The 14,375-nt window shown below is 42.3% G+C and overlaps 1 protein-coding gene across 2 annotated transcripts in view; it reads right to left on the bottom strand.

The window, feature by feature from the left end:
• The window catches only part of zhx2a (zinc fingers and homeoboxes 2a), a 30,272-nt gene extending 18,660 nt beyond the window's left edge, over positions 1 to 11,612 (bottom strand). The window contains exon 1 of one of the 2 annotated variants that reach the window (XM_071520928.1): positions 11,210 to 11,612. The gene's annotated coding sequence lies outside the window, so the exon portion shown is untranslated. Of the gene's footprint in view, positions 1 to 10,672; positions 10,804 to 11,209 lie in introns of those variants that run through there. The other variant, XM_071520937.1, reaches the window with a different exon arrangement.
• Between the last annotated feature and the right edge of the window lie 2,763 nt (positions 11,613 to 14,375).

The raw sequence follows: 14,375 nt of genomic DNA, 5'->3' as shown, positions 1-14,375 counted from the left end.
AAATAGTCAGCTGGTACACTCAACATAACTGCTATAGAACTTTTGATACTGTTATCAGTGCTGCCAACGCTTTCCCCATAAAGGCTGCCACTGTCTCCTAAAAACGTTTCTACAAGTCACTGGATGATATCATACATAAGTTTGCATATGAATTAGTGAAAAGAGTGTACAAAATGAAACTAACAAAGCTATGGAACTGGTGGTATCTTCCGCCATATAATCACAAACTAATTAGTTGTACACTTGCAGGCTGAATTGCAGACTAAACTGCTGGCAAAACTGAAGTTGATTTAATTGGCGTTAGTCGACTGGCTGAAAGACAGAAAGGGAAAGGCCTGTGTCAAGGGTGCTGGAAACTGAGGATCCACTGGTGCCAGCAGGCCCTTCCTCTCTCTCCTCTATCATTTTCATTGGAGGGGGGACGGGCCGTGCATCTGCTGCCTCGACTGGCTACATGGGAGCACTGAATGGCGTCATGGAAAAGAGCCCTGGTACAGTGCATGAGACTGATGAGTTACCATGGCAAAGTATAATTTCATTCAACAGCCAATCTTGTGAAAAAAGAAATCATTTTAGGGCTAGACTAGGATATCTGTGATACAACATATAGCCCAACCTTAAATAGACAGAGTGACCCATATTGAAGCTTCCCTGTTGTAAGATGTTGAATTGAACAGGGTCAAGTTTCTTGGACAAAAAAACACAAGTTCAGTGACCTTGGGACAGGAATTCTTTGTGCTGGGAGCTGCTGCTCAGTGGTTTTGCTTCAAACATCACAGCTGTACAATTGAAAGAAAGCACTATGCGCTCAAACTAAACTTATGTTGCAGAGAGCTGGACCCATGTCAGCCTCTGAGTTTTTACATAACTTATTTTCACACCTTATCTCTATAATGTCACTTCATTGCCACATATGAAAAACGTGCACTAATTGTGGCCCTTGTATACTCAGCTTCTCCAGCAACTATACCCAGTTAGTTAACGTGTCTAACCTAGTCAGCCAGTTAGCTTCTGTCTGGAGACTGAGCTGTGCCGGAGCCAAAACTCCCTACTGTCTGGAAGCTCATTAAACTTGTATGAAGTCTCCTGGCAGCCAGTTGTCTGCCCGTCTGTCTGTACTTGCCTGTTGTCTGGCTGTCTGTCTGTGTGGTGCATTATATCACTGGAGCCATCTTTCTGAAAGAGTTATGTTTAATGCTGCCGGGCAGCAAATACATTTATCAGCCCAGCTAGTAATCAATTTAGACTACATATTGGAAAGAATACAGAGAGATCAATATAATTCCTCAATACCATTGAGCCTGTCTAATGTATAAAGACAGATGGATAACATATATAAAACAGAAACATACTGGTGCTAGGAATGATATCTATCCAACAGCAATGGGAGGAGGATGACACTGAACAAACGATCAGTACAGACTGAGAGCAGGAAGAAGCAGAGTTTCCAGTCAGTCCCTATTTCTGGGTACAGCTAACGTCATCTCGAAGTGCGGTGGGGAAAAATTATAGATCAGTCTGATCTCAATGAACTGGCAATAATGGAAAAGTGGAAAAGCAGGAAAGCATAGATTGAGATCAATATTACATATTTTAGATCGTCAGTGACTCTTATGTTGTATTTTTAATCAGCCAGTCATGATTTTTTACCATGTCCACTTTCACATATTCGGCTGTCTCTGCTGTTAAGACTGTGAAATGATATGAATTAATAACACTGTCATGCTAACAGGCTTTAACTGAGACTGGTATCAACTCCCCGGATGGCCTGTGTGTATCTATAGCAGAAAACAAATCAAAACAGCAGGACTACAACAACAATAACAAGAGCAGCGTCAACATCAATATAACTACACATCAGCATCAACAGCACCAATAGTGCAATGACAACATCACCACTAAAACAAGAACTGCATCGACAACAGCATAAAATTAACAACAAATGCAACAGTACAAAACTACAATGCAACTACAACAGTGAAATAGCTGAGAGACTCTTTGAAACTCCATCACGTTTAATTTTAAATCACAACAAGTAACAAAAACACACATACAAACATATTGCATGGAGGGAAGGCACGCACTGCTTTTGCTGGCATTGTTGTGTGTGGGTGTGTGTTGCCCTGCGTGCGTCCGTCTGTTTTGAATTTGTTTTCACTCTCGACCGCTTGTTCCACAAGTCAGCCACTGCAGTGATCTGGAGGACAATGTGTGTGTGTGTGTGTGTGTGTGAGTGTGAGAGAGAGAGAATTGTGTGGGGGCGGAGAGGCACCACTACTAATACAGCACGTCCCATCAGGGGTGTGTGTGTGTGTGAGAGAGGGAGGGCAGGGGCTGAATTTCGGACCGTCGCAGAATTAATTTAAATCTCATCAACCGGCTCCTCTAGAGCAAAGCAAAGTGCTGCACTGTGTTACAGTGCGTGATTTAGTCTGCATAGCAACAGGCCAGCGGTACTTCTGCAGGGTTGGGATCAAGGCAAAATAATAAAAAAGTGGGAAAACAATGAAGATAGTTATTTTACCACATCAGGAAATAATGGGGGAATAGAAGAAAACCAAGCATGTCCATCAGAAAAGAATGTGACCAAAACACATTTCTGCTTTGCTCCCAATGAGACAAAGATTTTCACAAAATTGATTTTCTAGCTATTGTGTAGTGTGTCTAGCAACATTTCACCTTTTTAGATTTCTAACATTTTAGCCTGCAGTATTTTATTCAGCCCACTGGAAGCTGCAAGGACTCTGGAGGGTTTTTGCAATCACAAATCTATCAACTTTTGTGGCAAAGAAGTTGGCAAACTTTCAAAAGGAAGGTCCAGGAAATTACTGGTCGACTGGTCATCATTGCCTTGACCTTCTTCAATGTAGAGACCTTGTAAAGGACTTTGTTGTTTATATAGAGTGGAAATTTTGTCATGTAAGCCATGCTGCATTCAATCAAGTTGCCTACCTTCCAAATATTCTGGTTCACTTGACATTAAACACACACACACACACACACAGACACACACGCTCACACACACAGGGCATGCTATAAAAATATCCAAGCATCACCAACTGTGAGGGCTGGTGGTTGTGTTACTATGGTAACAAGGTAACCAACAGACAGTGTGTGTGCATCTAGGAGCGGAAACCAAGCAGGGGTCGATCAGTGTCACGACAGCAGTGCACAAATGTTTAAAATCAATCTGCTGATTCTAACAATTATTTTACACTATTAGCATGTCGAAACTGAATGACACATTCAGAGCCACTACTTTGTGATGGCAGCCCCATTACATTGTCATTGACAGGGACGTCTTGAAAATTTCCCATATTAGTCACATATCTGCTGTAGTGCTGCAACTAACGATTATTTTCATTGTCGATTAATCTGTCGATTATTTTCTCGATTAATCGATTAGTTGTTTGGTCTATAAAATGTCAGAAAATGGTGAAAAATGTCGATCAGTGTTTCCCAAAGCCCAAGATAACGTCCTCAAATGTCTTGTTTTGTCCATAACCCAAAGATATTCAGTTTACTGTCATAGAGGAGTAAAGAAACCAGAAAATATTCACATTTAAGAAGCTGGAATCAGAGAATTTTGACTTATTTTTCTTTAAAAATTACTCAAAACGATTAATCAATTATCAAAATAGTTAGCGATTAATTTAATAGTTGACAACTAATCGATTAATCGATTAATCGTTGCAGCTCTAATCTGCTGTGACATATTTGATGTCATCAGACCCCTCAGAATCTCTATGTTCATTTAACATAAGTGCAGTAGATATGAGAAATCATGCTATAATACCTGTGCAGCTACACAGTATATAAGGTTTCAAATTACAGCAAATACTCTACCTAAACCTAACTAAAAGAAACAGAAATCATATGACGTGACGTGAATAAACTGCACACGGCACTCTCGTGTTTATTAACCCGGCGGGTCTGTGATCGCTTGATACCAAAGGATACCGGTGAGTCGGTGAGTCCAGCTTTCTCTGGACGGAGGACTGTTTAGGAGACGATTTGTATTTCCCTCTTAGGTTTTGATTCGTCACTTTCTGTGGGCGGAGAAATGACGATAACAACAGAATTTTGTGTGGGCAAATAGGGTGAAACTATGGGTCTCAATCAGCGGGGATGAGACATTCTTCTCTGTTGGAGCCCCACATGATTTAGGCTGATAAGACAGATGTATTTCTTACATAAACATCTCACCTAGTGTAGTGAGTAACACGCTACAAGAACACAAAATGTATCCCCAATATTCCCAATGCTGTCTTTGTACTTGTATTTTTGTGTAGCTTGCTTGATAACGGCCCCCCTTGACATGCTATATATATTCCTTTTTCACTCCCCGTCCAGCTTTACGCGCCTCTCTCTCTCTCCCACTCATGGCCTTGTACCCAGGGTGTTGTTGATAACAGCACTGATAACAGCACATCACTCTCCCATAGAAATCCCGCACTCCAAAAAGGTCAACTTTTCAGGAACGGAGAAACACTGTCTAATGTTTTATCAGTGGTTCAGTTTGGTTGTTGGGGACGTTTTACCAGACGGGGGACATATCAGTTGTCAGTTACGGTAAATAAACCAAACTGGAGATGCAAGGTTTCTGCAGGACAGCAATGAGTAGGGTAAGGGTCATCTTGCACACAACCAGCCACCTGCAGCTTAGGTCAATAATGACAGGGGACATGGGGGAATTCTGGCTCTGTTCTGCCAAAAAGTCAGTCCAACAGTAACCGCATTATAATAATTCCAAATGATACCACATTGTAAGGCATTGCAACATATGCTTTACATAGAGAATTATTCATTTATATTGTTCCATGTCTCCTTTATGTGTGAGAGAGAGAGATCTATGTTTTTATTATCTTGTTGAGTCCAACTGAGAAATCCTGGTGACTTTGGAGTTCTGTTTTGTGTGTCAGCGCACATACTGTATCCCTGAGGTACCAGATTTCCCACCTGTCAATCTCTGCCTTTCCTGCAGTGGGTGTGGCTTGTGGATTGTCTCTGGGTTCTCCTGATTGGTCCAAAGCTGACAGTGGGGGTAGGAGGGGAGGGTGTATCTTTACTCTGTGATTGGTTGATGTGGTGCAGAGGAGAAAGGCCTTTAGTAAGCTCTCTCTCTCCCTCTTTCCCCTTTTCCCAAACCTGAGACATGGAGGACGCAGTGGGATGGGTAGAAAAGAGGAGCCACTGTACACACACACAGTAACACAGGCATGAATGACCTGAAATGACACACAGACACTTATTGTGTACTAGCTTCTGAAACAAACTTTTGCATCAACTGGCCGCAGTGGATAGTGTATTCAGAATTTCACCAAACAATTTCTCAGCCGCCAAAGTAGTTTTAAGCATATAAAAGACTGAAGAGGCCATTAGAATTGAAAGACTAACTAGGATTAAGATTTGGCTGGTGGACGGTGTAAATTTCAAGCCCCTAATATGTATACATACACACGCGTACACGGACAAGTAAGCTTATACATGCAGAAGCACAATACTGTACAAACTGCTATGCAGCGACACTGAACGGAAAAAAAAAATCAATGCAGCAATGAAGCAGTGAAGTCTTTAAAATCCATAGTGATCCACTGCTTATGAATTGACTGACTGCTGATACACTACTAATGGAGGGGTCTGGTGTTAACAAGGTCATACTGTAAGACTCATTAACATACCCCCCCCCTCTCTCACACACTTTTTTTTTTGCACTCTCTCACTCTTAGGGTGTCTCTTGTTTCCCCTTTCGCACACACTCAGACATTCTGTCTCTCTCCTTTCTCTCGTCTCTTCTTTGTAACTCTCTCTCTCTCTCTCTGGCTCTCACACTGTCGCTCGCTTTCTCTGTCTCCCGTTAATCTCCCTCTCAGCCTCCGCCAGCCTCTCACTTTCTCACTTCTTTCTCCCTGACTCATATCACTCTCTCTCTCACGCATTGTCACTCATTCTCCCTCTTCCTCTGTATCGCTCTGCCACTCTTTCACTCTGCCCTCTCTTTCTCTCTCCCTCTCACAGCCTCATTCACACTCACACAATCAAAATTTTATAGTCCCTCTCCTTCTGTCACTCCAATTGTCTCTTTCCCCTCCATCTCGCTCCCTCTCTCTCCCTCTCAGTCCCACCTACAGGTGATGAGCTCATCTCTTCAGTTGCCTTAGTCACCTAACAACACGTCTAGGAAGGCAGCAGAGCAGAGCAGAGAAGACCTGGACCGAACGAAGCACAGCGTAGATGTTAGTGACATCATCACAGAGCCAGGCTGAGCACGCCAGGCCGTGATGACAACATCCTCCCTCCTCCAACCCATGATGACTCATACCAATGTTTCACAAAGAGAATGGACAGCCGCTATATAGCTTGGGGATGAATGTGGTGGTGTCATGTGTAGTTTGGACGTGCTGGAAGTTCCTTGTAAATGTGAACAATATAAAAACATCCTCCCTCCTCCTTACGCCACCCTGTGACTCACGCTGACGCAGCCATGTTTGAAAGCCACCACGGGCTGGCTGGTATGGCAGCAGCAATAGCCGCAATACATTGTGAAGTAAGCTGGATAAGTGCGAGCAAAAGATGAATACACTGAAATTATAAGATCAATACGTGGCTGGTTTTGTGCCACATGCAGCTTATGGCTGTCAGTGTAGCCTAAACGAGTAATAATCAAAAGGGATATGGCTTCTTAGGATTCACTGTATTATCTCCTAAAATCCACCACAAGTCCATTATCTACAGCTTTAATATTAGCATCACACTCACCACCTTGCACCTCTGCATCATGTAACATCTGAGTAGGCTGGTTTGAGGTAATGTTAGGCTGCGACAGCTAGCTATCCAGCCTAGTTGTCTTGTTGTGAATAAGCGGGTCCAATTTTCAGCGCTAACATGGAAGCTGATTTTCACACCTTACAAGAATGAATGGCAGCAAAAGGCTTCTTCTGGAGGTAGGGAAAAAAGCTCTGATCCAACTACACTGACTTTGTGTAGACACCACCAGGAATAATGTAAAGGAGAGGGGCAACCTAGATGACTGGCACAAAAACAAAACAGAAACACTGATATTATCCTTTAACAGATTTTCTTATTCCTACAATATCCCAACATGACCACTTACAAGGGCCTGAAATTAACTTTTTTCTCCACCAGCCACAGTGGCAGGTAGATGAAAAAATTGACCAGCCACTTCTTTGCACCATAATAACTGAGGCACAAAACCATGCAGAAAACATTCAAATCAGTCCTTAAAATGCTCAAAACATTGCATAATTATTCATCAGTCACATTTTTCTAATTTGGCTTGAACAAGCATTATGTCTCGCTTATTTATTTGCTTACAAAGTCACATTTGAGATTTAGATAGTCAGAAAATGTGCTTATTTCTTCAGTCAGCAGTATTGAATTTAATCAACGGCCAAACTTGTTTGCTCTCTTCTCCTATGGCTTGTTCACCCCAGGCAAGAGTCGGCACATTTAGTGGACCGGTACTTGCTTTCCAAATAGTGTGAGCTTACTGTATGAGTACTACACGACATGAGATGTACCGAGTGTGGTGGCGGACTGTGGGTGCAAAGAGAGAATAGTGGGTGGTAACGTTTGCTGACAGCGCCTCCATGCAGACAGTGATTGGAAATGTGATTGCTGACTGACAGCAAGATTTGTGACAGTCTTGGTTGTCGAGTAACATAATCATGTATTGGCTGTCAGTCGTCCAGTGCTACAGCTAAATTTGTAATCATATGCGATCGTAGAGGCGCTGTATGTTTTGTATCAAAGAATCAGCCACCAATGAGGCAGGTGATTAGTTATAGGTTTTGGTATTATGAAAGGTTTGAGGAAATCTATATAAATCATTAAATCTGAAATCAAGATAACCTTCAAAATCACACCACTGGCTTTGATTTGGTACAATCCAAAGCCAAAGTGCACAATAAACTTGCAGAAATTAAGACCTTCATGTTTTGATTTGATTCCTGTGGGTTACAATTTAATAGCACAGACTGAGTCTTGTTAATTTTCCACTATCTGACTACAGCAAACAACTTAACACCTCCAAGAACAAATATAGCAAATCATCTCACATTTGGATGTTTTGGCTGTTATTCTAGGAGGTCACAGTATGTTGAGAAACACTGCGTGGTTCAGCAAGACTGAGAAAAGAGGTAACTGAATGAGGGGAGAGTTAATTTTTTGTAAGAGCCTGCTTTTCCAAAAATAACATTTGCAAAGCGCTTTACTGTAAATAAACCAAATGAACTTTGGATGTGTATAAAACCTCTCCCTGCTAAAGTGTCCTTTCTCTCCACTGCCATCACTGAGTAGCGATGATGGGACAGACTGATATTGCGAACATGATAGGATGGTGACATCTGCGCATTTCTCTAATCCCTTGAGCAATAGAAATAATGATAATAATTTCCAAAAAAATAGTTAAACACAGACTTAATCTTGCATCTGTCACACAGTAAAAACAATAGAATCATACTGTCTTATGATATCCGATACTGGACAACAACAAAAGGGATTGTAAATTGTTGTCCTTACATTCACCTGTTTGCTCTTGCATGCTGAGACGTGGACACTTGGTAAATACAGTGGTTGATTTGCTCATATCAACAAGGAGGATGATGGGCAGGCAAAGAGTTTTACAACTTCTCAAGAAGAAGATAAATATAATAAATTGTGCACACTGTGTAAGGCAAGTACACTCTAAATAGTTGTGAGTCCTCTAACTTTGGCTGTACTGTGTCCATACATTTTCTCTAAGCTTTGCTACACAATAAACTAAGTAACTGTATGCGTATGATTTGAAAGGTGATGTTTATCAATAGTAGGTACACTCTGATTGCTCAGCCACCAATCAAAATCAGCCAGTTGTTGTATTTCACCAAAAAAAAAAAAAAATCAGCCAGTTGTCATTACAAATTATTTATTATTTGATCGATGATCTCTAATTTGGCAGATCATGAGTGGCAGTCATATGAAGGAAAAACATGTGACCCAAATTTCTCTCCACATGGAAAAAGCAAGAATGCGTGGCTTAGTGACTGTAGCCAAGTTTATACCCAGGGGCATTCTGGGTAGCGGGTACTGCAGGAGGGGCAATCACATTGTGATCAGACACGGACTCGTATCTGTTACAGGAGCGCTGGCACTCTTCATTGGAGAATGTTTATAACATTGATAAAATAAGAAGTTGTCCCAGGTGCTTAGACATACAGTAGGCCATTAATGGCTCTTTGCAGGCTTTCGATAATGCAAAGTCATAATAATGTGAAGGGAATGTAATCTAATGAACAAGGTATTTATCACACATAGGTGTTTGAGTACAGACAATATCTCAAAATGATTGGGTGACAGCTATACAAAAAAAGCAATGTCCATAACACACACTCGTTTCTTTCTATTATTTGGGCCACTAGCGGGTACTGAGTGTTTTGACCTGTCAGAGGTCAGACTGCTAATGCTAGTTAGCAGGTGTATTTAACTGCTGCACAGTGAACTGGGTGTCAAAGTTTTTATATAACCTACACCATGGTAGATATAAAGTGGCCCTCTACCCCTAACCTCCATGCTGACAGAGTCGATATCTAATAGTAACTGGCATCGGTGTCCAGCTGGTGTTACTGTGTAACATACTGAAGTGTTTCCAGTTTTGGCAATGCCAGATAGTTCTGTAAGTGTTACTTTTTCCTTGCTCATCATCATCATCGTTGTCAGCATCATGGCAAGTCCCACCCCCGTGAAACATCACTATAATATTCCTAGAGGGACTACTGTGTCTACTATAGTGAGTTACCTTAGAAGACCTTTATGGCATTTTTTCTCTCCCATGGTCTGCCTATAATATTCCTGTACGATATAAAATATGTGATATTTGATTGGTGTATCACCATATATTGATGATGGAGTTAAACTACAATACATAGTATTAAGTGACGTACATTGGACATTAAGTTGTGTTGCTGAGGCCATGGATTCGAAGGCAACCTGAATTATTTGTTTGGATTATGGGACCCAGGATTGTAATTGTTTATGCATCATGTTTATATTATTGTGCCATGCGTTATGTTTGATGCTTGCCCCATATCTGTTTGTGTATGTACCTGTTCTCAAAACTTCAAGGATAAACAGAGTCTTAGAAGCAGCATTTAGGATGCAAGACACTGAAATAAACCAATCAGTCAAATGAGTATCCTTCCAAAATGTATTATTAGACTGATAGAGTTATTTTTCTTCCCCACAAGGGCACACGTACAAGCAGACACCCTGGTTGAAACAAAGTGTGTGTACTGACTCCAGTGCAGTACAGTGCTGCACTCAGTCTGCCTCCATGCAGGCAGCCAGGCAGCGCAGGAAGGGTACTGGGCTCACAACCAAAGTTGCAATTCTGAATTAAAAACAACCACGCCTGACTTTTACAGCAGTTACAGCCACAGTATAGGCATACTGCGACGAATGGATATGCGGTCTGTCGCTCAGTCAGCGTTGCCTGCCTGTCTGCCTGTCTGCCTGCCTGCCTGTCTGCCTGTCTGTCTGTCTGCAGTATAACGGCCGTGGCCGCGGAGGGGAGGCGGCGTCACTTGGGGTAACGTTACGCCTACATCACACAGTCACAGAAATCAAAGTCTATAAACAACGTCGGACTGAAAAAGTTGCACTCAAAACAACGTACCGGTCAAGGTGAACGCGTACACCGGCGTCGACCGGAGTTTAGCGGTTATTTCCACCGGTCAAGCCGAGATGTGACAGAGGGGCGCAGAAAAACACTCTCCCAAATGTTCCCCCTCTCGCCATCGACGTAACAACATGTCGGCAAAGGACGGCCATGTTTTGCTGGTTATGTCGACACGGGGAGGAGGAAAAGTAGACACGATGTTCTCCCTCTCTGCCTTCCCCCACCACGGTTACAATGTATTCAAGTGAAACTTAACACGGGGGCGAAAACGTCCAATTAACAACTTGGCGGACACATTGTCTCAGTACGCAGGTGGAAACGACAGGGGCAAGCAAAGTTCATGCGGCTAGACAAGTTAAAATATTTATACGGAGGCGTGTGGCGGTTTGTGAGCCACGCAGAGGTGGTACGGCAGGAGAGGAGCGAAAACAAACAACTACATGCAGTTTTAACTTGAGGGGACTTGTGTTTTTTTTTAGGAGGGGGGGGTGCTAGCCGCTGCAATAACAGAGGAAGAGTTTATCTAATTCTTACCTGCCCGCCGATTTGGTGCGATGCTCAGGTGGCGCGGTAAATCCCCAACCGACTGCTTACCGACAAATAAGCCAAATCGGCGTGTAATATTCTAGAGACGGTCCAATACCCGACCAGACAACAGACGACAGAAAAGAAAAAACTGGCGATCACAAGGAGGATCTACGCCAAAAGCCACATGATCGCCGACGTCAGAGTACGTATTTGCATGCCATACCGGAGCGCCGGTGTCCGTCCATAGCGGGTCCATGGTGTTACAGCCCGGAAAAGTTGAGAGACAGGCTCGGGCAAGTGACCCAACTCCCCGTGCAGACGGCTGGATGAGTGCTGGGCGCTAGTCTAGGAACCATGCTTTCTGATTTAAAAATGAATGAACTGCGTCTTGCTGTCAAGTTGTCTCTGTGTTGATATCTCTCTCTCGCTCTCTCTCTCTCGCTCGCTCTCTCTCTCTCTCTCTCTCTCCCCCTCGCTCGCTCTCTCTCTCTCTCTCTGCTTGGAGCTAATTGAATATTAAATGAACACAGAGGGAAAGTGGGGGCGTTTGCTACCCTGAAGTCCCTCCCTGCCCCTCCCACCCGTCTCACTGTCCTGCCCCCCCCCCCTCTCTCTCTCACACACACACACACAATTCAATTCAATGTACGTACAATTAAAAATATACTAGAAATGTGTAAACAGAGCTGTGTAACATTGCAACATTGCAATCAAATATATAAATAAGAATAGGTAAAATTACCTTAAAAATACAAACAGAACATTGTGCTTTTGCTGTTTATATATATATGTATAGATAAGTAAAGATAACTTAAACATAAAAATAGAAAAATGTGGACATTGCAGTTAAAAAAATATAAATACAAATAAGTGAGAACTGTGTAAACACATACTCTCACTCTCTCTCTCCTATCTGTATGTGCGTAGGAGGCGAGGTGGAGTTGCTGCAGTGCTTTCTCAGGTGAAAACTGTCCTATGCAGAGGGGAAAACTGAGACCCATATACCTCTCTCTCTCTGTCTCTCTCTCTCTCTCTCTCTCAGACACACTCACACACATTGACTCTCTCTCTCTGTCTGTCTCTCTTCATCTCCTCCCTCCCTTTCTTTCTTCCCCCCACACCCCCCTAACAACAACACCACCACCACCAAACATGAAAGGATCTTCAGAGGTGACTCTTGGGTCAGCAGATCCATTCAACTTTATATTGGAGAGAGAAACTCCCACAGAAGTCACAGTCTGACAGCTCACACGCAACAGTGACCTCCGCTGGCTCCAATTCAGAACAACTGATTCTGACCTTGGCCCATGCACACATCATACTATTGGTGGCGTCATGCAGGAAATTTGTATCTCCAATTTTGCCTTTACTATCCTTGAAAACTCTCTCTCAGTGTCTCTCGTGAATAGGACATGTTTCATGACCCCCGATAATAATTTGATACTTTATTGATCCCTGCAGGGAAACTCTCTTCTCACTTGTTCTCCTCCACAGGGGGATCAGGGTGTTCAGTTACACAGCAGTGGCTCTGGGGCTGGTAGGGATTCAGTGTCTTGCTCAAGGACACTTCAGCAGGACGGACAAGCTCATCTGGATTTTGGTCAGCTTCTCTAACCCGCCTGTAAATACATGCATGTCAGTGGAAAAAAATCAGCTGGTTTCCCTCAATTGCCTAGAGGCTGATTTTTTTGGAGATGCAAGGTTTCTATTTTTATTTATTTTACCTTATTACCTCTGCCAAGGAGGTTATGTTTTCAGTGCCGTTTGTTTGTTTGTCTGTTTGTTTGTTTGTCTGTTAGCAGGATTACGGAAAAACTACTGGCCCGATTTTCATGAAACTTGGTGGAAGGGTGTAGCATGGGCCAAGGAAGAACCCATTCAATTTTGGAGCGGATCTGGATCTGACTCACGAACAAGCAATAATAGCACGAACCTTGGCGGAGGTCTGCGCTCTCCGAGTGCCCTTCTAGTTTTATTTTATTTTTCTTTTAAATTGTTACTGTTTTAACTCATTGATCTTTCTGTTTGTGCCAGAGTAGGCCTTTAGGACTGACCGTGACCATTAGATATATTGCAGTGTAAACCCTGATAAAACACTGGTAAAACACTGTTTATTTCTTTTCTTTTCTTTTCTTTTCTTTTCTATGGACCATGAGTCTGCAACAAAGATGAAATTGAATTTAATTGAAATTGATATATACACAGTTGGGTTCAGCACCCATCTCTATTTTGGTGCAGCTGACTTTCCGTAGTGCAGTTTGTACTAAAACTGTTAAAATTACAGTATATAAACCCAAATTCCATATTTGAGTGTGATGCTGCTCTAATTGTGTGAGCCCAGAGTCAATAAAGCATGTCCTTGATATGTATAAAAAAAATATTAAAAATACATGCTCTTGACTCTTAACCTCAAACAGAATGAATATCGGGTGAATCCAGGTGGAAAGTAGGATTCATTAAACATTAGACAGATTAAACAAGGCTTTTTAAGCCCTGTGATTAACTGAGATAACTGAGACGTCACTTGCACAAACGCAATATTAGGAAGGTGTTGCAAAAATGTTGTACTGTGTTTATAGGCCAAGGTCTGACTAACCTTTCTAATTGAAGCTACTAATAGTAATAGCTACTGTATATAGGAGGTTGGTAGCAGTCTTCTTAACTATACAGGGACAATGATATTTCTAGTCAGTCAGCATAATGGTATATGCCCTGTCTTTTCTGATTACCTTGATCTCCAGTCTAAAATGTGTATTGGAATAGGTAATGAAGTTGAATTCTATTCTATTCTATTCTATTCTACAGGTCTCTTCTCTTCTCTTCTCTTCTCTTCTCTTCTCTTCTCTCCTCTGATTTCATCTTGTCTCGTCTAACCTAATCCTAACCTAGCCCAGTCTAGTCTAGTCTAGCCCAGTCTAGTCTAGTCTAGTATAGTCTATTCTAAAGTGGAGTCCAAACAGCATACAGTCACCAGTGCCGCAATGCCAACTGATCTCCAGTCAATCCATTATTCATTAGCTGAGCTAGCCACTACTAGCTGCTGGGGAGTTTGGGTTCATTTGAAATGCAAATCATTTTGTGCATGCAATCAGACCTGTACAGGCTTTCATTATCTCCAAAAAATAACTTTTCAGGAATTGAGCAATACTGGTTGATATTCCAGTTGATGTCC

This window comes from Centroberyx affinis, unplaced genomic scaffold, assembly GCF_046629955.1.
Source record: "Centroberyx affinis isolate AG114_WGS23_722 - 3 ecotype Tasmania unplaced genomic scaffold, CSIRO-AGI_Caff_v1 ptg000074l_1, whole genome shotgun sequence".
In the NCBI taxonomy this organism is placed as follows: domain Eukaryota; kingdom Metazoa; phylum Chordata; class Actinopteri; order Beryciformes; family Berycidae; genus Centroberyx; species Centroberyx affinis.
This window is presented reverse-complemented; position numbering and strand designations above follow the sequence as displayed.